This window comes from Carettochelys insculpta, chromosome 5 (genome assembly GCF_033958435.1).
Source record: "Carettochelys insculpta isolate YL-2023 chromosome 5, ASM3395843v1, whole genome shotgun sequence".
NCBI lineage: Eukaryota > Metazoa > Chordata > Testudines > Carettochelyidae > Carettochelys > Carettochelys insculpta.
Genome location: NC_134141.1, coordinates 91,820,103 through 91,845,046, shown reverse-complemented (window position 1 = coordinate 91,845,046; position 24,944 = coordinate 91,820,103).

The window sequence follows — 24,944 nt, the reverse complement described above, 5'->3', positions numbered from 1 at the left end:
ATGATACCAGGTATTTCAGTGCTATCCTAGAAGCAGGTGATTTATGCTATAGACAAATTCCTCAGAGGTTTTCCATGTCAGTGAACACTCTTCGGTTTGGATTTTTCCTAAGCTCAGTTCTTTCATCTGAATAATAATGATGGTAAATTGTTCCATTTGTAGGTTTTTGGGCCAAATTCTGCTTTTACGTAGTGTTAAGGCGAATTTCCCATATTCCATGGAAAACTTAACCTTCAGACTAGTGATAAAATTTTATGTTTACTTTGCATTGTTGAAAAAGTTAGCACTATTTATCAGATTTTTTTTTCAGGCAGGATAGACTTGCTATCCCACTTCTCCTTACTTCATTTGGGTTTTTCCCCTCTCAGGCTGAATGCTAGCAGCACTCCTGCTGTGAACAGGGTACAAGTAATTTAGTTTAAACTGAATGTAACTGTTCACTTTTCCATCTTTTGAGAGTTGAACTGATGGCTCCTTTCCCGTGCTATATCAATTGGTGATAGAGGAACTGACACAGCACCAGTCATAAACAATAACTTCATTGTCTACACAAACTACTGTGCAGACCATGGAAAAAGCAAGTGATGTGCACAGCTCAAAATAAATTCTTTAGTTATATTGCTGACATTTTCTTCAATAAAAGAAGCCATATGGGACAAGTTCTGACTTGAGCAAACATTAACCAGCAATTCTAGCTGACTTCTGGTATGCTCAAGTGCATTTTTGGACATATTACTTTGAGGCACAACAACTTATTTTAAAAAATGGATCTGTGGGACATTCCTGATTCCTGGTAATGAGAGCAGTAAATATTTTGCTAGAAATATCCTCTTTCCCCTCCCTCCTTTCAAACTCTTTGATTATGTGTAGCTAAAGAGAGAAGTATGCAATCAGTGATTTGTCTGCCGTTTGGTGCATAGTTGCGTATAATACCAGTAATTGATACCAATGGAATCTTAAAGCAAAAAACATCCAGTTACATGGCAACAATACATTCATCAGATGATACAGCATTTTATCAGGTGATCTGAAGCCCTAGAAAATACTGTTATGTACAAAGACTGTCTCCTATGCAAGCTGCTCCAAAAATCTCAAGTCCTACTTCCCTCTGAATTAGGAATTGCAAACTATTCCAGCAGCAAATTACAGGCATGATTAGGAAGATGCTGTGTTCTGCAATTTCATTGCATGTGTAGCATGGACAAAGAAGGTCTGCCTCTGTTCTGTGCAGTGCAGTAGCATCAGCTGGCACTATTCAAACTGCAGTGGTCAGGAATCAGGAACTTAAATTCACCCAAATATTTTCTGGCTGCTCTTCTGGAGAATGAGCTTGATGAGTCGCTTCCAAATGAACAAATGGTTTTATATAATTCCTCTTCAGTCTTTTGTTCTGAAATAGCCAAAAGGACAGACTTGATCTTATTCAAAGCCAGGTGTTTGTAGATTACAGAGGTCAGTTATATTTATGCCCCACTTAGAGCAGGACTTTGTTCTTTGGTTGATAGAGAAAGAGACAAAGCTCAACTAGCAACAAACATCATTGTTCAGAAGACATTCAAATTGTGGAGTGCATACTATTTAATACTACATATACTTTGCTGCACAGCTATGGTGTGAGTTTGGGTCTTGTGATTTAACTGACATGCTGCATCCACCTTTGTGGGCATTTTTACCAATTATGATGACTTAAGTAGACTCCTGGGAGGTTTGTTCATTCCAAATGGAATCATACCACTTTATGCTGGTGAAGTCTTATCCAAGAAAAAGGTGATAATACAGATACCAATACAGAGGTCAGTGATGTGATCACCTACAGAATGGTAGTTCAAGAACAGTCTGCAGATATGTCCAGGATCACAAGAAGTATCACTGAAGTGGGGGAAAAGAAAAGTTATGTACTTTGCCTAGACACAGTCTCTTATGAAGTGTGCAGTACTTGAAAAACCTTGACACCCTCCAGGAAGGATTGGTCTGGAAAGGTACTTGAGTAAATAAACTCATATTACCTACAAATGAATGCCCAAGATCTTGCCTTTTAAAACTACTATTTCATAATGTCCTACAAATGTCAAATGACATTGACGATCACACTCGGGTGTTTCCAAATTAGACTGGTTTCAATGACAATCTTGCTGCAAAGAGAACATTTAAACAATCACTGCAGATGCACCTATTGTGGATGGCAAACCAGCTGTCATAACCACGATCTACACTACGATGTTGAAATGTAAGGAAATGGCAGCATCTGTTGAATACTAACATACTGTTCAGACCATACATCAGAGCCCTGTGCTACTGTTCAGAAAGTGAAATGAAGTCTCTCAAATGAGTTTGGTACCAATATTTTTCTCACCCTGTGCTATTTTAATGTATGCGCTGGGAAATTTTGGGGAATTGCTGGATTGCTGGACCTTTTTATTGATTCTGCTGTGCATGCACCTTGTACTACATATCAAATGATTGCTGGTAAACAATTCAGCAATGGCTAGACTTTAGCATTTGAGACCATGAGTGCTCTGAAACTTTATTAATTTGTTAAATGGTTTGAGCAGGGAGAAATTATCCATGTAGTTCCAACATTTGCCTGGAAGATGTTGGCTGACTCAAATGTGTTTCAGTTTGAAGACATTGAATCCTTACAGCATGTCTTTAAATAGCTTAATGGTGCTGTAGCTCAGCTTATGCTGCCATAAGTGGAGGAATTTCAGACACAGGGCTATGCCCAGTCTCAAGTTCTGAGATCGTTTTCTCCGACTGAAACAGATGCTCCTTCTAACTGTCTATGCAGAGTGAGAGGGTGATGGAAAACTTCATCAACACCCACTATGTGCTATGCTTTCATGCTACTCCACTGCAGACAGGCTCAACTATGCAATATGGACAATGATCAACATTACTGATATGATAAATTTCCATGAAGAACTGCACAGGGCCCTTGAACTTGGGAATTTGCTATATGTCTGACTGCTGGTTCCTTCAGTTGAATTTGGAGAAAACTGTCATCAAAGACTCAGAGGCGAGCACTGGGACGTAGGACTGACAAGAAGCCAGCCCTTGTCAGAAGGACCCTCACATGATATGTGCCGGTAAATATGCAAAAGATGTAAGAGAAAGAAGTGTTCTAAGAACAAGCAATGAAGACAAAGTTGTAGACCAGTTGGATTGATCACTTTCCCAGCTAATTGGACCAACAACTGTTGGCCACGTGTGCGACATTCACAAGTGAGTGAACTGTAAGCACTCCCCGATCGGGGCTGACTGTATTTGTTAGAATAAGGTTCCGATGAAACCACGTGGTTTCACTGGAACCTTATTCTAATAAATACAGTCAACCCCGATTGAGGCGTGCTTACAGTTCACTCACTTGTTAATGTCGCACACGTGGCCAACAGTTGTTGGTCCAATTAGCTGGGAAAGTGATCAATCCAACTGATCTACATATACTCCTTTCCCACAGCCAATGCTGTGAACCTGTGGAGATATGGTATTTTCCTTGACTATGATGAAGGCATCCCGCGTTCAAATCACACTACAGACAGCAGTTTGTGCAAGTCTGACAAGATCCAGTAAGAACAAAACCAGTCACATGCTAACGTGGTTTCATCGGAACCTTATCCTAATGAGGACAAACAAGTCCTTGCCACTGCATTGAAGAGAAAAGCATATTATAGCTCTTACCCAACCATCAAAAATTTCACAATCCCATTTCATGCTGAATCACATCCCAAGTTCATTGTCAACAGATCTACTCTGATGTTACATGTAAGCAAGGTCTCTCCTGAAATAACTGATTCTGAAGAACAAATGGAGAAGTTTGTGGGTGGTTTCCTTGATTCTGGTATCCAGGAGATGTCAGGAGTAAAGCTCATCCAGATGATGAATGTTTGATACAAGTAAGTGTGCTCTTATCTAAAACTACTATTGAATTTTAAGACTGTGTGTGTGCATGTGCACACAACATCCCACATACAGCTACTCATAGTCTGAGATGGCTTTAAGTAGTCAATAACTTGGCTTTCAGGGATCCCCTTTCCATTCAGGGAGTTTAGATGTCCGCTGCCTGCCTAAAGAAAAGCTCCCTCAGTCTGTCTCAGAAAACACATGCTTTCACCTATTCTTTTGTAGCTAACTTCAAACAAAGCATGTAACCTATAATGACGCCTAGTGGATCACCTGGTCTATTTAATTTCAACAAATCACTCACTATCACAAAAAAAAAATCTAGTCATGTACAATATTATGTAAGGTGTACTTAAAAACCAAGTTTTCTAGTCACTCTCCAGCATAACATTCTATCCCATCCTCACATTCTGATTAACAAACTGCAGGTATACAGCTATCTGACTTTGTCTCGTAAAAAGCCTAAGTATTTTTTCCTAGCTTTGTAATCTTTAGTTTTCATCTGACAGTGTCTGACTACAGTACTTCCAAGTTCTGGGATACACCCAGAATTTGACATTCCTGTGCGTAACAGGGCCACATGGACGCAATGTATCTCCTTAACCCCTGCCTATCCAATGCGTTATTTGTATAATGCCCCACAGATATATGAAGACGTCTATTTTTCTTTTTCAAAGAGAAGATGGACTGAAAAGAGCAAACTCATGCCAGATAACATCCTTCCTATTCTCAGCATAATTTGTATCCATATTAGTTTTTTGCAGGTATACCCTCTCTGTTTCTGTGGGGCATGGGAGATGGTTTGCTCTAACAGTGCACACTAAGCAATGAGACATCACTGAGTGTGACGGCAAAAGGAGCTGTAAAGATTGACATTGTGCTAGCTGCTTTTTGGCTGATGACTTTTATTCCTCTGTGACTTAGACTCTGAATAATGGAACTTATCTTGTGACAAATAACATGTCTGTATGTCTATATTGATCCTGATTCTGCCAGTGGAACTTGATGTTTTGTAGTTCTAAGAACCAATGAGTTTAGCAACTGACTCCTTAGCTCAGGGGTCAGCAACCTTTCCAAGGCCCAGTGCCAAAATTTGACTTTTTGACCTCTGTGTATGGGCCGACTGCTGGTGATACTTTTTAAAGTCACTAATGATCCTACTTACAACAGCTTCATTAATAAATAAAGATGCAGAACTTTACTGTTTACCGGGGAGTTGGTAGCATTAGCTGGTCTTTTGTTAATTCCTAGGCACCATGGCTTTGAGCAAGCTCTGAGCTACATGGGGGAAAATGGGTGACGCCAAGGTCCCATCTCATGTGCTGATGAAAATCGGTTTGCATGACACTCTTGGCATGCATGCCAGGGGGTTGCTGACCCCTGCTTTAGGCTATGGAAGCTCAGACCAGAGGATTTTTCACAATAAACCTGTGAACTTTGGACTACCATCACTGTTGTTGATCAGAATACAAATTCTTGTTGGGTCTTGACAAAAATTACTGGAAATAATGGTATACAAATAAACACAAAAATACATAAATATGTGTTAAACATTTTACCCAATTTTACTTTAGATAAAATCTAAAATTGACACAGTCTTATTGACCAGATTGCTACAGTCTCAGTGCTGGCTGATGGCCTACATTGTGAAAAATGAGCTGCTGGTCTTATTGCACTTTTAGCAGACGAGCTTTCACACTCTAGGAATCACCTGGTTAGACTCTGGTTGGTATTCTTGGCAAAAAGCCAAGATGCCTGAATCCGCACAGAGACTGAACATTCTCATCACTAGTGATGAGAACAATAGATCAAAGCTGCGGCAAATGAATGGGGGAACGTGAGGAAACTTGGCATAATTCGCTTTCTGTACCTGCTTCTTTGACAAATGCATTTTAGTTTCCAGTGCTGTCAATTGGCAACATTTCATGTATGTTTAAATTCATTTTAATAAGCAATTCCATTAATCTGTGTTACAGCTGTTCCTTCTCCTGGCATACTACAATTGTGGCTTAATTAAATAGTTGAGGTAAAACAAGAGGCCATATCCTGAGCCCTACCAGAGGCTGGTGCTCATTATAGCGAGGGTAACAGGTGGAGAGGAAGTTGTGTGTGCATCTATGGAGGTCACCTTAAAGCAACTTGACAGATTCTCACTTATGGCTCATCCTGGAACTAGGCTTGTCTCTTTGTGCAATTTAGAGCAACCCCAGAGGTTCTCTAAGTTTATGTTTAATATTTGAGCACAAAATGAAGAAAGCCAAGGAAGTTACATCCAGACTTTATTCCTTTCTCCTTGTATACTGTCCTCTCCATACAGCTGTTTCTGAAAGTGGGGTTCTTTAAGTTTGCAGACACTACGCTATACATAAGAATACTGTCAAACTATAATGCCCTCTATTGGGAATCTGTCATAACATCACATATTACCACATTTCAGACAGCCAAATTAAACGAGAATATTGCAAGCTGTTTACATGTTTAACATTTGCTCTCCCTTAAATATATATCCTCAAGTGTATGTTTTAACATAGTTTAGCACAGTTTTTTAAATACTAACGCTCAATTTTCTTGGCAGCTAAGGCCATTTCTTCTGGGCTTGTGAGGGTAGTTCTTTCACACCTTGGAACTAGAGAAAGCCATGTGTAAACCTTGCAATTTGATATTGTCATAAATGAGTCTTTCTAGCCGCGTCTACACGTGCACGCTATTTCGAAGTAGCAGCGGCAACTTCGAAATAGCACCCATCACGTCTACACATGTTGGGCGCTATTTCGAAGTTGAAATCAACGTTAGGCGGCGAGACATTGAAGTCGCTAACCCGATGAGGGGATGGGAATAGCGCCCTACTTCGACGTTCAACGTCGAAGTAGGGAACGTGTAGACGATCCGCGTCCTGCAACATCGAAATAGCAGGGTCCTCCATGGCGGCCATCAGCTGGGGGGTTGAGAGATGCTCTCTCTCCAGCCCCTGCGGGGCTCTGTGGTCACTGTGTGCAGCAGCCCGTAGCCCAGGGCTTCTGGCTGCTGCTGCTGCAGCTGGGGATCCATGCTGCATGCACAGGGTCTGCAACTAGTTGTCGGCTCTGTGTATCTTGTGCTGTTTAGTGCAAGTGTGTCTGGGAGGGGCCCTTTAAGGGAGCGGCTTGCTGTTGAGTCCGCCCTGTGACCCTGTCTGCAGCTGTGCCTGGCACCCTTATTTCGATGTGTGCTACTTTGGCGTGTAGACGTTCCCTCGCAGCACCTATTTTGATGTGGTGCTGCCCAACGTCGACGATGAACGTCGACGTTGCCAGCCCTGGAGGACATGTAGACGCTATTCATCGAAATAGGCTATTTCGATGTAGCATGCATGTGTAGACGTAGCCTCTGCCTTTCATGTGAGAACAGGAGGATACCTAGCACTTGTATCTCTGGCTGCCGTGGAGTTTGAGAGTCTGTTTTGATCTCTATGGGTCTCTTGTCAACCTGCATTTCTTCCATGTCCTGCTGAGGAAGTCTCAGCAGAGGGCATACTTCATTGTCCTCTTCGTCCATGTTTGCCCATGTTCATAGTGGGTAAATGTATTTGCAGGTTTTATGATGGTAAGATCTTTTTGGTTCTTTGTTTATTGAGTGTGGGTCTATGCAAATGTGTTGATTGTCCAGCTTCTGAATAACCACCCATCATTAGTTATCCAATTTATGAGCTCTGACTTAAATAGTAATGTTGTTTTTTCCCAATTGCTTTATTGCAGACATTTTTTTAATCAAAGAATCAAAGCAAAGTAGGCCTGAAAGAGACCTTGAAAATACATCAAGTCCAGCCCCATGCTGGACTAAGTAAAATTCAACCATAAGTACTCTTGTAGTTTTTCTTAATATCTAACCTAAACCTCCCTGGCTGCTGATGAAGTCCATTATTTTTTGTCCTGTCTTCAGTGGATATGGAGAACATTTAATCATTATCCTCCATCTTAGTAAATTGTGTGTTTTGAGTGCTTGGCTGCACTTTGGTTAGTTATGAAATATATTAAAAAGACCAAAGAACCTATATCCATCATGTTCTCTTACAAAAAGCCAATAATAATAGAGTAAAGGGAAGATGGCCCAGTATGATACCAGTTTCTGGAAAGTTGCACCAGGCAGAGGTGTTGAATTTACTTTTGAAAGAAGACTTGCTTCTAAAATTGTATGCCTAATACTGTCCTCTTTATACCCACCCTGTCTACAAATAAAAGATACTGTGCATTTAATCTGAGGCTAGATTTTATCTATCATCGTTCTAATTTGTTTCCATTCTCTTTTGTTCTGTATACATACATTCTGGGCACCAAAGGTCGTGAAGGCTAGGTTTAGGGCAGAACTCTCATAGATATTTAATCTTTGGGACATTCCAGTACTAGTCTGTAAGAGTAACTCCCTTACCGTTATTATAGTAAAACACCCATATGCCCTGATCCAGACAAGTTTACTGCATTCTCAGGCCAAAGCTTATTTCAGCCAATACAAGGTACTTATCCATTACTTAACATGAGTGAACAGGATCATAGGGAAAACCATAGGCTGTTACTTTTAATATTGTGTCCTCCATGCATATTAATATATATAGTGTAAGCAATACATATAGATAATGTAACTATAAGCCCAGCGTATATTGGTCAACCACCCTTAACATATTTGAAGACTTACCAGGTCTGCCCTTAGTCATCTTTTCTCAAGGTCAAAGAAGCCCATTTTTTAAGCTTTCCTCAAATCAGGTCAGGTTTTTTAAACTTTTATTGGTTTTTTGCTGTACTTTGAACTCTCTCTAATTTGTCCACATATATGCTAATGTTCCTAAAGTGTGGCACCCAGTACTTGGGACAGTCATTATCCATATCTTATATTTGACAGTCCTTTGAATACATCCCAAAAAGATATTAGGTTTTTTTTGTTTGTGTTGCACCTGCATTACACTGTTGACACATAGTCAATCTATAATTCACTATGTCACTTGGCTCCTTTCAGCCACACTATCACCTATCCTGTTATTCTCTGTCTTGTATTTGAATTTTCCTTCCAAAGAGTAGCACTGTGCACTTGCCTTTATGGAATTTAATCTTGTTGATTTCAAACCCACTCTCTCATTTGTCAAGGTAGCTTTGAATTCTAAAGCTATCTTCCACAGCACTTGCAACCCCTTCACACTTGATGTCATCAGCAGATTTTATAAGCATATTTACCACTATAAAAACAACAAGAAGTCCCATGGCAGTTTATAGACTAACAGATTTATTGGAGCATAAGCTTTCATGGGCAAAGTCCCACTTTGTCAGTTACAGACTAACACGGCTATCCCTCTGATACTTACCACTGTGTTATCCAACACGTTAATTAAATTCTGCTTAATATTAGATCTGGGATAGACCGTGAGGTGCCCATTAGATATTTCCTCCAAGTCTGACAACAAGCCACTGCTAACTTTGCTTTGAGTGCAGTCTTTTAACCAATTATTCACTTGCTTTAGAGTAACTCCATACAGGCCACACTTCCCTAGTTTGCTTGTGAAACTGCCATATGAGAGTGTATCAGAAGCCTTATTAAAATCAAGCTATATCACATCTATTGCTTCTTCTTCAAGTAGTCCCTGTGAGTGGTCCCCGAGTGGTCCCCCATGGTGGTTGAGAGGAACTGGCGTAGACCGGATCGTGCATGTGACCAAAAGTGTGCAAAGGACGAGTGTGCTTCTATGCATGTGTGATCCGACAAGATACAGCTTGGAAATGTCTGATCTGCGGTGCCGGGGCGAGCCCAACACCTACTGTGGAGCACCCACAGGCACACATCTTGCAGAACCATCATTACCACACAAGTGAGTAACTTCTCTTTCCTATCTACACACTGGGCCAGCAGCCCTGTCAAAGAAGGAAAATGGGTTGGTTTAGCATTATTTCTTCTTGACATAGCCATGCTGGCTTTTCCCTATAGCCCGATTATCCTCTCAGTACTTACAACCTGAATGTTTAATAATTTTTTCCTGAGTATCCTTCCAGGTGTTAAAGTTATGCAGACTGCACTATAATTCCCTGAGTTCTCTTTGTCCTCTTCATTGAATAATGGGTATTCTGTGAGACAGATGCTCTACTGGCTAAATTGGTTCTTTTTCTAGGTGTAACATGCCTAAAAGACATCCAGTCCTTCAGAAATATCTGAGTAATCTTTTATGAGCGTTGCTGGAGGGATACCACTATACATTGTCTGCACAAGGTATGATTTTTGTTTTGCATTTATGTCTACTGTATGAACAGTTTGTTTCATGTTTAGTGTCACTAGGTTCTTGCACTCATTTGTTTTAACTGAAAGCAGTGGCTTCTGTGTTTGAACTACCTTAAATTTCTACCTGCATACTTTCCCTTGGCCTTCTGGTTGTAATGTCCATTGCCTTCCTGGTATTGTTCCATTGTAATTTTTCATTGCTTGCTTACAGTTGGTTACAATGCTGGGGAGGTCTTCATAGTATAGCATATTCGTTGGTGCTCGGTTGTCTGTTCGGCATTACTGTGCCTGTTTGTGTTGGTTGCTAGTCTGAGCTTTACAAGCCATTCATATATGCTGCTTTGTACTGCATTCATGTCATATACATACAAAATGTCATCCTTTGAGCCATTGTTTGCTTCCTCAATATAGTGCAGGTCTGACATAATGATTTCGTCCCTCCACAGTTATTGCATATGACCACATATGGGGAATATTTCCCATTAACATATTTTTCTCCTAAAATCTTCCTGTACATTATGTCTACAACTTTGTATTTTTGCATTTGTTTTCACACAAATGTTGGTGTATTTCCTTATATTTTTGTGTTTTATTGTGTTACTTGGTAGATTGTGTCTCTTCTGCATTTATGCAATGTGTTTGGATAGGTGCTTGCAAACTAGCTTTGTGCATGTCTAGAGGTCTTGGTAAAATTAATGCAGGCTCCTCTGACCATTCTCTTTTTAGATCCTGTAATTTTTGTCCCTGTTACTAAATTGCTAGCTAATCTTTTAAGACTTGGTAGCTATGTGAGTCAGCCATTTTAGTTTTGCAGTACACTGATCTGTTGTTTCTCCAGACCCTTGATTGCACTTGTGAAAAGATACCTTTTGCGTTTGGAGCTTTTGTTTTTGAGAGTTGAAAATGCATTTGGTGCACTTCTAGGATTTTATACGAGTCCTCCTGGTATGCTGCCAACATCTCCAGATGTTCTTGGAACTTGTGGCAGCCTTAGCCAAATACAGCTAATAGTGTGGCTGCTCTTATTTTGTTTTCTTTTTTACCCAGCATTGTTGTATTTTAATATTTTTTCCACTATAATCTAAAAATATTCCTTTGCTAAACACGTTCCCTTTCATGTCCATCGGCTTGGGAACAGGAATCTGGTATGCTGACATATTTATTCCTTTTTCTTTGGTGTCTGTTTTGTATGGTTTGATTTTGGTTTTGCTACATTCTTCTTTTCTGATTTCATGTATTTGCAGGAGCTACCTCATTTCTGGCCTCAAATTCAGTGCACAAACATAGAGGGAAACCTGTCATGGCAATACTGAGATTTTATTCATTCTTCCATGTATACTGTCCTTTCTCATTCAACAATTTCATAAAGTAGAGTTACTTAAGTTCCTAGATACTGCCCTATACATAAGCGTACTATCATACTAGACTGCTCCCTGTAGGGAACCTGTCTGAGGTGACTAGCCAGCTGCCCGTGGCTGCAAAAAGTTACGCCTAGTGCTGAGGGTTGCTAGAGCTTCTCTTCACTCTCCAAATTGCACCCTTTTTCTAGTCATTCCCTATACTGAGGTTTGGGTGGGTATTTAACCTGGAGTCATTGTGTTGAGCAGTTCACAGACTGGCAGTGAAAGGGCTCCCTTTCTGCTCCCTTTCACTGCCAGTCTCTGAACTGTTCTGAGGAGAAAGTACTGCGCAAGGTAGGCCTGGCACCTCACAGTACAAATTGTGCAAACCCACAAGGGAGAAGCAGAGGGCAGTCTGTTTGGTAAGAGGTTTTACTTTGGGAAGCTGAATGAAACCAGGTTAGGAAGAGGTCCAAGAGGGCAGAGGCTTAATCCCAAGGTGGTGGGCCCTGGATTGGTTCCCAGTGGTGAGATGAGCCTTGCCTCCTGACCCATTCCAAGAAGACAATATAACAAGATCTTTCTCCTCTGGAAAGAGGCCTGGTGGAAAAGATGGTGACTGTTCAATGGCCCAACTTCAAAGCCCCCATGCAAAAGGGAGGGACTGCAAACCACTGATGGGGAGAGTATGGGGAGTTAAAAATATGCTTCAGTGGGGAGACATCCTGCTAACCACTACCTGACCATGAGGCAGCACTGCTGGTGTTGGTGCAACTTCTACCTGTGCTTTTACACCTTTTGTGGATCTGGGCCTGAATGTACCCAAAAGTGGATGTAAACTGTAAAAGTGTACCTACTTAAAAATCCAGACCCCCATCCCCCCAGAAAATTGCATCAGCTACTGAGACTATGGAATGCTGCAAAGGCTGGCTATAATGAGGTTCTTCTAAGTAAAACAAGTTATGAAACTGACATTTGGAAATGAGAGAGTCAGTTCCTTATATCCCTCCTTGACATTATTAATATCAGGATGTATAAACTCTTCAGGACAGGAAAGTGTGTGGCAAAACAAGGGTGGAAAGAAACTAGTTTCCTTATCATCCTTGTTAGAGAAAATAGGAATAGGGTAGAGGTGACCCTTTTAATTAGCAGAGGAGAATTTTTTGAAAATGTCAAAAGCAGAACATTTAATGAAAGGCCAGTAAATGTTTATTCCCATAAGGGAGGTCTAAGAATGCATGATTACTGATGGTTTTAAAGCATCTGAACCTAACTGAAGTAATAAGTGTAACACCAACAGACCCAGGTTGTTGGCACCAGGGATAGAACCTGAGAGCATAGAGTCTGAAGCCCTGTGTTCTACCGTGTGAGCTAAAGGCCAGGTGCCTCTTAGCTTCATTCACCCCAGATGAGGTCTCAGTGCCTCTGGGTACTACATGCTTCCCTGGACTGAGGAAGTGCATCCCAAGCTTCTGAGACCTTCCAGCAGCTCTTCCCGGCCAATGCAGTAGTTGTAACACTGACAGACCCAGGTTGCTGGCACCAGGGATAGAACCTGCAATCTCAGTGCCTCTGGGTACTACATAAGGAACAAGGAATAGTAAGGAAATGGTGAAGGCTGAAGCTACGGTTACGCTGGGGTTTCTACTTCAGGGGTACATTTGTATCCCAAAATAGAAACCCTGCCACTAAACACCATGGATGTGTCTACACTAGCTGGCTACTTCGAAGTAGCTGGCACAACATCAAAATAGCATGCATCGCGTCTACACATGCCGTGCGCTATTTTGACATTGAAATTGACATTAGGTGGCATGACGTGGAAATCGCTATTCCTATCCGAAGATGGGAATAGCATCCTACTTAGACGTTCAGCATCGAAGTAGGGCGTATGTAGACGATCTGCCTCCCGCTACATCGAAATAGGGGGGTCCTCGATGGCGGCCATCAGCTGAGGGGTTGAGAGACGCTCTGTTGAGCCCCTGCGGAGCTCTATGGTTGCTGCATGCAGCAGCCCCTAGCCCAGGGCTTCTGGCTGCTGCTGCTGCTGCTGCAGCTCGGGGTTCACGCTGTGTGCATGGGGTCTGCAACTGGTTGCCAGCTCTGCAGACCTTGTGCTGTGCAGGCCAAGTGTGTCTGGGAGGGGCCCTTTGAGGGAGAGGCTTGCTGTTGCCCCAGAAGGGCTAGTCCAGCCTGTGGCTTTGCTGGCCCCTTATTTCGATGGGGAGCACTTGTGTGTGTGGACACTCTGCATTTCCTTCCAGAGTGGCTCCTTTCATCGTTCCCTGTCACTACTTCGATGTTGAAAGTCGATGGCACCAGCCTTGGAGGACGTGTAGACAATACGCATCGAAGTAGCTTATTTTGATGTTCTTACTTTGAAATAGGCTACTTTGACATAGTGTGCTAATGTAGATGTAGCCCATGTGTTATTTCATTCATGCTATCCTTTTTCAAGAGAGGGGTAGTGGGAAGTTTGAAATAGGAGCCTATTTTGAAACAACTTATGCAATTTGTGTTGCACAAATTACATAAGTTATTTCAGGTTACAGCTACAGGGTAGCCCTAGCCCACATGAATAGCTATACATTTAAGATTTGAAGCCAGCAACATCAGAGGTAGCCAGGACTTGGACCTTTAAAATAGACTGACGCGTGACTTAAAAATATTACATCATAATCTGATTGGAAGTTTTCAGTGAAGTAAGATATAGGAATGACACTATTGCTGAGTAAATTCTCCCCAATTTAGTTTTGGGAAACGTGCCTTTCCTTCTGGGTTTTCCAGTGTTTATAGCTGGGCTTCATGTTGATTTGGCTGTTCCATTTACAGCCTGGCTTTTCAATGTTTGTTATATAAGATTGCAAACAGGAGCAAGCTAAAGTCTGGCAGGCAACTTGTAAACTGGCAACAAGTTCTTGATGTTGATTAGAATGTGTTGGTGATTTGAAATGAAGTATGAAAGGTAGCTATTGATTATGCACAGCAAATATTTTCCTGAAATATTTTTGTAAAATTAATAATTCACCCTTCTCCTGAATGCAGTTTATCCTTGAGGTAATAAACTCGTGTAATGCTAATATAAGTCTTCAAGGACCATGCAGTCATGATATATTATTGAGAAATACCCAAATAACCATTATTCACTAGCTGTCTCCAGTAGTAGATGTGTCATTTGAAATATTTCACAACTATACACATATCAGAATAAATTAGAGACCTGGAGGCCAATGTTGTAAGTTTGACTCACTGAACTCTGGCCCAAATCCTCCTACTCAAGAACAAATCCCAATGGGAGAGTTGTCAGAGATTCTTTCTGATTAAAGGTTGTGGGATTGGGAGCCAGGTAATGATAGTAGTAAGAGGGATGGAAGGAAGCAGGGTAGAGTTTTCAGCATTGATTGTGATGATACATAAATCAGAAGTTATGCACCTAGGTGTGTTTATACTGCAAAAAATTGTGTCCTGAAAAATTTCATTGGGTAGTAATATGCTTAAAGTCTAGGAGGTGTGAGTTAAGGACAAGGCCACAGAGGGTTTATCAAAGTATGGGCACCTGTGGGGTTTTGTTCAGAATAAGAGCCAGACTCTGCATGGCCCCTGTGCAGCTGTAGGGAATGAATAAATGAGCAAGAAATCCCTCTGCTTCACACAGCCAGCAAGAGCCACCACAACAGAGTTGTTGCACTCCCTGTATTCTGGGAAACACAGGAGCTGCCTTCTTCTGTTGTTGCCTCATCATCCTTGTAGCTTGTCACTGGAAAACACTTAACTCCTCCCCCTCCCTGGAATTATCTGCCAAGGAACTGTTTGAGATAAGTGCCATTGTTGGCACAAGAACAAATGGATATAAACTGTCCATAAACAAACTCAGGATTGAAATTAGATGGTGGAGGAGTGGAGTTCTGGAACAACCTTCTGACCAGAGTAGTCAGCACAAAACCCTCACCGGCTTCGAGACTGAGCTTGAGAAGATAATGGAGGGAATGATATTAAGAGACTGCTTAATAATGGCATGTAGTCAATCTGCAACTGTAGCAAACATCTCCAGCCAGAGCCACTGACTTCCCCTCTAGCTGAGGGATGCTTGATTCACGCCCCCACTGACTGCCTTCCACCCCAACCCTGCCCCCAAACCTCTGCCTACACCCAGCCTCTTCCTGCCCCTGCTCTGCCTCCACCCTACTGCCCATTCCATTCCTTCCCGCAGTCCCCTTCTCCCTTCAGTATGCAGCATCTCTGTGGTTCCTCCTCCCTCCTGGAGTATATCAAATGCTGTTGTGGGGCAGGTGAGAGGCAAGGGGAGTGAAAGGGAAGAGCTGGCCCATCCATGGAGGTGCGGGGGAGAGGGCAACTCTCCCAGGACTCCCGGCTGCTACTGCTGCAGTGGCAGGGAGCACTGGCCCATTAAATCACTGCCTGAACCCTATGCAGTGTGCTTCAGCAGTGCTGAGGGTTGGGGTGCAGTGTGGTTTGGAGGACTGGCTGCCCTCAGCCCCGCCCCTTCCACCCAAGGCCCAACCCTTCTGAGAGCACAGAGCTGTCCCCTGCCTTGGGCCCAGCATGTCTGTCAGCTCCTTTGGGGAAGGGTTGGTCAGTGGAGCCAACAGAGGACGAGAGGGAGGTAGACAAGGAGGTTGGCTGCCAGTGGGCACTGAGCACCTGTTCTTTTTTTCCCATTGTGCTCCAGCATGTATGTCTCCAACAGCTGGTGATGAGACACCAGATGGGGAGGGCTCTAGGAATTTTTTTCCTGGTATCTGGCTGATTGGTCTTGCCCACTGCCATATTTGGAGTCAGGAAATATTTTCTCCCAGAGGTCAGATTGGTAAAGCATCTGGGTGGGTTGGCTATTTTTTATTCCTCTGCAGAAAGGGGCTTGGATCACTAGCAGTATAAAACTAGTGTAAATGGTGGACTTTATGTAACTGGAAGTCTTTAAATTGTGAGTTGAGAACTTCAGTAACTCAGAGGTTAGGGGTCTGTTATAAGCATAGCTAAGTGAGCTGCTGTAGACTGCAATGTGCAGGAAGTTGGACTAAATTATCATAATTGTTCCTTCTGACCTTAAAATCTGAGTTGGTGCTCTCCAAGCATGACCGGCTGGCTGACCTGAACAAAGAGCGCGTTGCTGGGGTAGAGAGAGCAAACCCTAAAGCTGAGTGTAAGAATGGTCTTGGAGGGGATCCTGAAAGAAATGACTAACAGCCCAAAAGGCACTGTGTGATGAGGACACTGGAGGAAGGGTGAGTGCAAGCAGGTTTTGGTTTTGCATGGTCTGCAAGTCTCTGTGCTTTCTCTATGGACAGAGAGAGATAGTGAGAGAGAGAGAGAGGACTCTGCGATGCCTCTGAGTTCCTTGCTGTATCACATGTTCCTGAAGGGTAATACTGTAGACCAGAGAACTGACACAGAGGAGGCTCTGGGAAATGGTGTGCTTAAGCTACTGGGAAGACTTTGTGGGTGGGGAGAAGTTCCATACTGCCCTGGGGCAGTTGGACTTGTGAGAAGGGGGTGCCAGAAAGGAAGGCTGCATGCTGGGAGTGCGCCTGACAGGATGTAGTAAACTCTGGATACAGTAAACCTTCAATTTAACGGACCCCGATATAATGGACTTCAGAAGTAAGAGAAGCTGTCTGCCAGCTCCCGTCCCCCCAACAAATAAATGCCAGAGATTCACCACAGCCACTGCCAGGGCTGGGGGAGCTGCCGGAGTGGCTGGAGCTGGAGGGGCAACTGCAGAGGCTGGGGCCACTGGAGCCAGAGGAATCGGAGGTGGGGGGGGCTCCCCCAGTCCCATGTGTGTGGAGCATGTCAGCCCATGGTCACTGCTGACTGCAGTGGCACTGAACAGCAGCCATGGTGTCGGGGGGTGGCCACGCTCTACCTTTGCGCACATGGCTCAGAGACGAGAGCTGGAGGAGCCACAGTGCTGAGAGCTGGAAGGCAGGGAAGGAGACAGGCCTGCATTCAGCTCCTCTCGTGGTAATTGGAAGAGGGGGATGAAGGTGTGAGGGGGAAGGGAAGGGAGCAGGCAGAGGACAGGAGTGAGTGATGGGCTGAGGAGGTGAGTGCATCATGATACACTATAACCATTCGGATATAACAGACTTTAATGCACAACCCCTTTCCCCTTATTAGCCTGTTAAATCAAGGGTTTACTGTACTTCTCAGACTTGGTTGGCCTAAACTGTAATGGATCATGGAAAGGCACTTTGAAGAGAATCCTTGAGTACGGCTAGACCTCCTCCAACTGAAATTCGGGGGTTTATTACTGACTTCCTTGGGAGTAGGAGTGGGACTTTAATGAGCATGTGTGCGGATAAGCCAAGTTAAAAATTGACCTCAAAATTGACCTAAAGCTGCTAGTGGAGAGCATAAAAGTGGTTCGGAAGGTGCCAGAGGACTGATGAAGAATAATTACATGACTAAATTACATGTTCTTCAAAGGGTTAAAAGGCAATGTTGGATATACTTATTGATCTTATTAAAGTGAAAATGTAGTATACTGTAAATTATATTTTAATATAAAAATTTCAGTAAGATGCATTGACTGAGAACTGTAAGTCTTTATTTTATAAACTCACTTCAATTTGATTAAAATATTAGACAGTAATAAATAGGCAGAACCCCAGTTTCCCCCTCACTCAAAGCAGTGAAAATGACAAGATAGGTTGTAGGTTTCTTTCCAGCTGTGGAACAACAGAGGTGATAGGCAATAAATTGGAAATGCAAAGAAGGTGCATGCAGCAGTTTCTTATAGAACAGAAAAATTAAGAGGAGGGTGTTTCAACAACAACAATTCAGATATGAAAAAGAAGCTTATTCTCTGCTCCATGAGTGTTAGCTTGTATCTCCTTACTTAACACTGATGATTTATTGCAAAGAGCTATCACCTAATTAGGAAACCCATTCCTTTCCTACAAACTGATAATGAAGATTTTAATCTTCCAATGGTCATCTGTTGTGTTGTTTTGTGGGTTTTCTAATCTGCAGGACTAGTATTCAACTAAGGCTCATCTTGACTTAAGCATGTGGGAAGTTGTTTTTTGGTTGTTTTAACTGTTTTTAATTTAATTTAGATTAATATAGTTCATTATACTATGTTATGAGACATGGATTATTCTAAAGTAGCAATACGTTAGACTTACACAAGGAGAAACAGAATGTAACAACTTGGCATTTGGCTGTGCTGGATGTACTGTGTGGTGCACATTGCATGCTGACAGGTAAATCTTTGCTAGTGTCATGAACACATGGGATTCTTGCTTTGACTGTTCGCCTGAGCTAAGGCTAGTTTCACTAATTACTGGTTAGTTCATGCTTTCATTTTGGATGAAGACAGATGAAGTTGCATATTTTGCATTAACTGCGTTATTGAAACCATTGTGCTTTGAAGATAATTGACATGACACTGATTGTTGTGCCCAGAACCGGAGGTGTTTGGACATACTTCATAGGTTGTGCATTTGGACCGTGTCAAATACCTTGTAGATTCACCATTGCACTTTGTGCTTCTTAGAAACAGTTGCCTTTTTCAAAGTAACTCTTTCTGCTTGACGGACGTAGGGCTTGCTGTAGAACAGATGTGGAGAAGAATAACCCTACTGCCAAGTTACAATCAGCTGACATATTCAATGTATCTGCTGGTGGAAGAAAATTCTTTGAGGACCCACAACTTTTGAACCTGCTAGCTTGTTAAGACCATTGTAGCCCCAGTGTAAGTTTTAGGGCATAGTACAAGATTTATTTATTTCAAGGCAGCTCATTGTGCTGCTTGCTGCTGCTACAGGGACAAAGGCAGCTGCAGCTCGGGCTGGGTGTGGGGAGTAGAGTTTGAGCAGGAGTTGTTGGCTGCAGCTGCCACCCACAGCATAATGAGCTGCAAATGGCTCTTAAAGAGCCACGTGCAGCTCAGACAGCACTGCCCAGCCTGCTAACTGTGACCCCTGAGGTGACCCTGCCTTGGCTGCAGCTGCTGCCCTCCTGCAATCTTGCCTGCTTGGGAACTTGCCAGCTGGGTTTGTGAGGGTGTCAGGGCACTTCCAAGTGAGGGGGGCTTGGGGGAGGAGCTGGGTTTGTAGGGGTGCTGGGGGGCTGCAGGGTGAGTGGAGTTCAGAGGAAAGCTGGGTTTGGAGGTGCTGAGGGGTTGCTGGGTGAGCGAGGCTCTGGGGAGAAGCCGGGTTTGGGGGCTGGGCTGGACATAGAGGGGGAGCAGGAGGCTGGGGTCATTCTGTCCCCTGCCATTCCCTCCTCTTTCTACCTGTTTTCCTGGCTACTTCTCCCTGCCCTTATCCATGGAGGGTGCAGCCTGTTCAGCCAGCCCTCCTGGCTGCAGCCCAGCTGCCTGGGTGCCAGTCTGCGCAGCAGTGTGAGCGGGAAGCAGGCATCAGTGTCACCTGAACTGCCTCCTGCTGGGTGTGGCTGATGCCTCTTCCTATGACTCGCTTTACCTCCCTGCCTCTTTCCTTGCCAGTACGACAGATCAGCTGGGACTCCTGCCTGTGAAAGAACAGCACTGGCACAGTGGAGTTCAAATAACTGCTTGCTTACTGTGTATCGCATGTAAAGCCTAGTCACACCCCCCCGCTGCTCTGGCTGGCTGTTAAACAGAGAGCACACTGAGCACCATTGGCATGCGAATGTACTATTTACAGAGCTACTACCTAATTTTTACATCTCAGGGCCTAATACTTATTGTCTGGGGCTGTGTCTACCCATGCCCCTTCTTCTGGAAGGGGCGTGGTATTGAGCAGCCTGAAAGATGCTAATGAGGCACGGATGTAAATTTCCTGTGCCTCATTAGCATATGGCCATGTGATTTGGAGTCCAGAAAAAGCTCTTCTGAGCTCCAAAATAGCTGTGTAGACGCGTGGCCCCTGGAGATCTCCCGGAAGGGAAACCGCCTCCTCCTTAAAGTTACTCATCAGACAAGGAGCCAAACACCCAGCCAGATTTATTGTAAATGAGGCGCAGTAATAGCTTCCCTCAATGAGGTAGGCTAAGAATTTATGCCCATGACAATGTGTGTGATTCGGTGACATAGGATCCATCAGTGCCCCCAGGTCCCAAGACAACTCTTTGGGGTACGCTTTTATACACAGGTACAAACAAGTTACAAATCACTCCTGATGTATCAGGTTGCCAGCCGCTGTTGCTTAGTTACCACCCCTTACCTTGTATATGTGGGTTTAATTACTATCTATCATGCTGTCAGTTTAGACCCTCTCCTGATCCTGGGTTGGTGTGTCTATGATTGGTGGGGAGTGTGTTGGTAGCCAAGATGTTTCTTCATGAGGTGCTCTGTTACGACCCTTTTGAATGTACTTTCCGCCGATGTCTAGCCTCAGTTAGGTGTTGGTGTTTCTGCAATATCAGTCTTGTTTGTGTCAAGTGCCTGTGAGCAGGGCCTTCCTCTTGCTCACAACTTCACTTTGATTTATATTAAAGTCCCTGGTGTCACAGTAGTCTGTTCTAATTCACACACAGTACTCCACATCCCTTTCCCCAGGCCACATCTCTTGTGGTGGCAGTGAGAATCCCTCCAGCATAGATTTTATCATATTGGATGCTTGGATCAGTCAGCGTAGAAGCCAACACCTATCCCTCTATTTCTGTCACGTGTTCTACATTTGTCACTGGAGTAGAAAGCTGATTAAGCACAGAATTGTTATGGCCATTACAAGCGGGGAGAAATCTGAAAGTACCAGAGAGAGGGAGAAACCCTCAGAGGTGTTTGCTTGTAACTGTTGCTAAGAAACACCTTTGGTACTTGTGTGGAGAGGTGAAAGTAAGCCGGTGCACCCTGGTGTGCCACTCAAACAAGAAGGAGCTGGCTGGCTGGGGTGCTGGGCTGCAGGAGGTGGTACTCTCCCAGCCTGGCCCATGAGGCTTTCTGCAGGCTGCTGCACAAAGCAACAGGCAGCCAGGCAGGTGCAAAGGACTGTCTGGGGGTGCACCACCCAACCAGACTGAGACTTCTCCAGACCCTCCCCCCAGTGCCATTTAGGGATGCAGGGGGGCTGCAGACTAAAGTGCCTGTAGCTCTGCTACTCTTCTTCCCCTTCCCCGATGGTCAGAGTGTAATGGAAAAGTACAAAGCTTGTGTGCATTCCTCTCCTTCCTGGCTGCCAAAGGGGGCAGAGGAGGCGTTCTTATAATGTGTGCACTTCTTGCTCCCTGGTAGTCAGGGAAAGGGAAGAAAAGCAGCAGCACGCACCCAACCCCTGCCCTCCTGAAATGGCATCCCTCCTACACTCATGCTACATGTATCCCAGTCCACTGCTGTGAGCCACCATACCCTCAGGCCCTTGCCCTGACTCTTAAATGCCCCATGCCTCCCAACCCTGAGTTCTGTACACCCACCGACACCCTGCAGCCTTCCCAGCAACCCTCTGCTGTGAGCCCTTCCTCACCCCCCAACCTTAACTCCTGCACACCTCTGCACATCCTCAGCTCCTGCCCCTACATTGCTAGCCTCATGCCCTTAGCCCCCCATGCTTAAATTTCTTACGGGTGTGTCACATTGCACCCTCCTGAGCATATCTTCCCCCTCCCCGAGTGTGATATGACATTACCTGTAAGAAACATTAGGTTAGTTTCACCCTTGACTGTGTGTGTGTGTCATCATTTCATTGTCCTGTCAGGAAGACAGATTCTGCTGTCACAAGAAAAAGATTAAAATGTAGTTTGTTGGTTTGTTGTATTTTCTACATCTTTCTTACAGGAAGTTGGAATTCCTTTCTTCTGACAGGTTTCCTCATCATTGGAGCTACAATAAGCAAGCTAGGTACCAGGGGAAGTCAGTGAAATAGAATACGTGATGCAGTCAATTCTCTTCCTATTCTCTCTAACCCCACCACACAATATCCAGATGTGACAATAAAGGCCTTAGCTGACAAATTATGGGGGGCGGGGTTTGGCATTGTTGTTAATCCTTCCTGTAAGCTGTAGCAAAACTGACCATTTTCACAGTAAAATGTATTTTTGCACATAAGCGTCTATTATTGCGAAAGCAAATATACTTTTACCTTGGAAACTATTATCTGTATATTATCTCATATAATACCTCAGATGCTGTTATAAAATTAGCAGTACTTTATTTTCCAGACCAAATACAAGGGAAAAAAAATCTTGTATTCCTGCATTGTTAGGGATGAGCATTCACCCACTAAAATTCCAATGAAGGTTTCTGAAACAACATGCATTTAGCCACACTGCATATTGCACCAGTACTACAGACAGGCATACAAATATTTTCCAACCATCACAAGATGTCCCTTGTGGTTGCTCCATCTCTGGGTATACAGGAGTTTTAAGAATATAAGAACGGCCATATTGGGTCACAGCAAAGGTCCATTTAGCCCAGTATCCTGTCTTCCAACTGCGGCCAGTATGAGATGCCCAGAGGGAGTGAACAAAACAGGTAATCTTTGAATTGATCCCTCTCCTATCATCCATTTCCTGCCTCGGACAGAGGCTAGGGACACCATTCCTACCCATCCTATGTAGTATGTATTGATGGACATAACTTCCATGAATTTATCTAGTTATTTTTTGAATCCTGATAAAGTCCTTATCTTCACAACGTCCTCTGGCAAGGAGTTCCTCAGATTGACTGTACGCCATGTGAAGAAAAAACTCCTTTTATTTTTAAACCTGCTATGTATTAATTTCATTTGGTGGCCCCTAGTTCTTATGTTATAGGAACGAGTAGATAACTTTTCCTTATTCACTTTCTCCTTACCTGTCAAGATTTTATAGACCTCTGTCATATCCCCCTTATTCTCCTCTGTTTTAAGCTGAAAATAACATCTTTTTAATCTTTCTTCATATGGTACCCACTCCAAATCCCTCATTGTTATTGTTGACCTTTTCTGCACCCTTTCAAATGCCAATATATCTTTTTTGAGATGAGGCAACCACACCTGTGTTCAGTATTCAAGATGAGGGCACACCATGGATTTATGTAGAGGCAATAAGATATTCTCTGTCTTATTCACTATCCATTTTATTTTATTCCTAACATTGTGGGTTTTTGTTTTGTTTTGTTTTGTTTTGTTTTTGACTGCTGCAGTACATTGAGTGGATGTTTTCGGAGAACTACACATGGCACTTCCCTCATCCAGCACCCTCAGGATTTAATTAGTCCCAAACAAGGGGATTTTCTGGATGAGGGAAAGTCCCTGGCCTCTGCCCCCCGACCCCCATCTGCTATCCCTCCCTGCTGCCAGCTTGGCTTCTCCTCACTGACCCTTCCTATCTCCAGTGCCAGGGCCTTTTTACCTCCTGCCTAGCCATAGTTCCTGCTGGGCAAACACTGGCCCCAGCCACGCCTGAGCTGCTGGACGTGGCCCTCTGGAGGCTGACTACAGCCCCAGCCTGGCAGCCAGATGGCCCTACAGGCATTGGCTCCAGTCCCTAGGGGGGCTGTCACCGCCAACGAGGGACTCAAGGCCACTGGTTCACCTTTCCCAGGGCCACCAGCCTCTCTATTACCAGGCTGCGCCTCATCCGCCCCTACTAGTCTCCCAACCCAGGCTGTCTGGTTCAGTAACATCCCTGGTCCTACTGGACCATGGATATTGCCAGACCAACAAATCCTGGTTTTGGGCGGTATAATCTGTATTCACAGTGACTCCAAGATCCTTCTTGAGCGCTTATGGCTAAATTAGTCCCCATCATTTATAGTCACCTGCTGATAGGAGCAGCTCCTTTTTAACCCTGCTTTTCATGTGGTGTAAAATAAGGAGGTGGGGCTACCTGAAGGGGCTCTACACTGCCCAGCAGGGGCTACTGGAGGTAATGTTCCTAAGCACAGCACATGCAGGGAGAGTGTGGTCACCCCATTATCCTTTGACAGCCAAGCTTTGCTGCCTGCGTAAACGGCAGGCTTATGAGGTGTCTAGCAGAAGCTATGGTGTTAGTCAGGTAGAAGGAGGTTTCAAAGGGACAGATGGGAATGAGTTGCCCAATGGGAGCTGATTGTCAAACTGCCCTTTGTGCCTCTGAAAATCTGTCATCCTGACACTTTGTCATGCAGTTCTGTCAGGCATAATAAATATGCTGCCCAAAATGTTGTCCCCCACCCCCAATACACAGGCACAGATGGGCACACATGCTATAACACTTATAAAACAATGCCCTTAGCAAGGAATAAAAAACCCCCACTTGTTTGTGTTTTACATCTCATCTTTTGTATCATCCCAATAGTGCCCTCTCTGCGTTCTTTTCTCCTTGTTTTTGTCCTTCCACTAGACTATTTTTAAACCACTACTCCATATAATGTAAGAAAAACAACCATTTTTAGTATCAATACAAAAAAGCAGTCAAGTTGCACTTTAAAGACTAACAAAATAATTTATTTGTTCATCTTTAAAGTGCTACTTGACTGCTTTTTTGTTTTGATAAAATATAGACTAGCATGGCTTTCTTTCTGTAACCATTTTTAGTATTCACTTTTTACCCCTT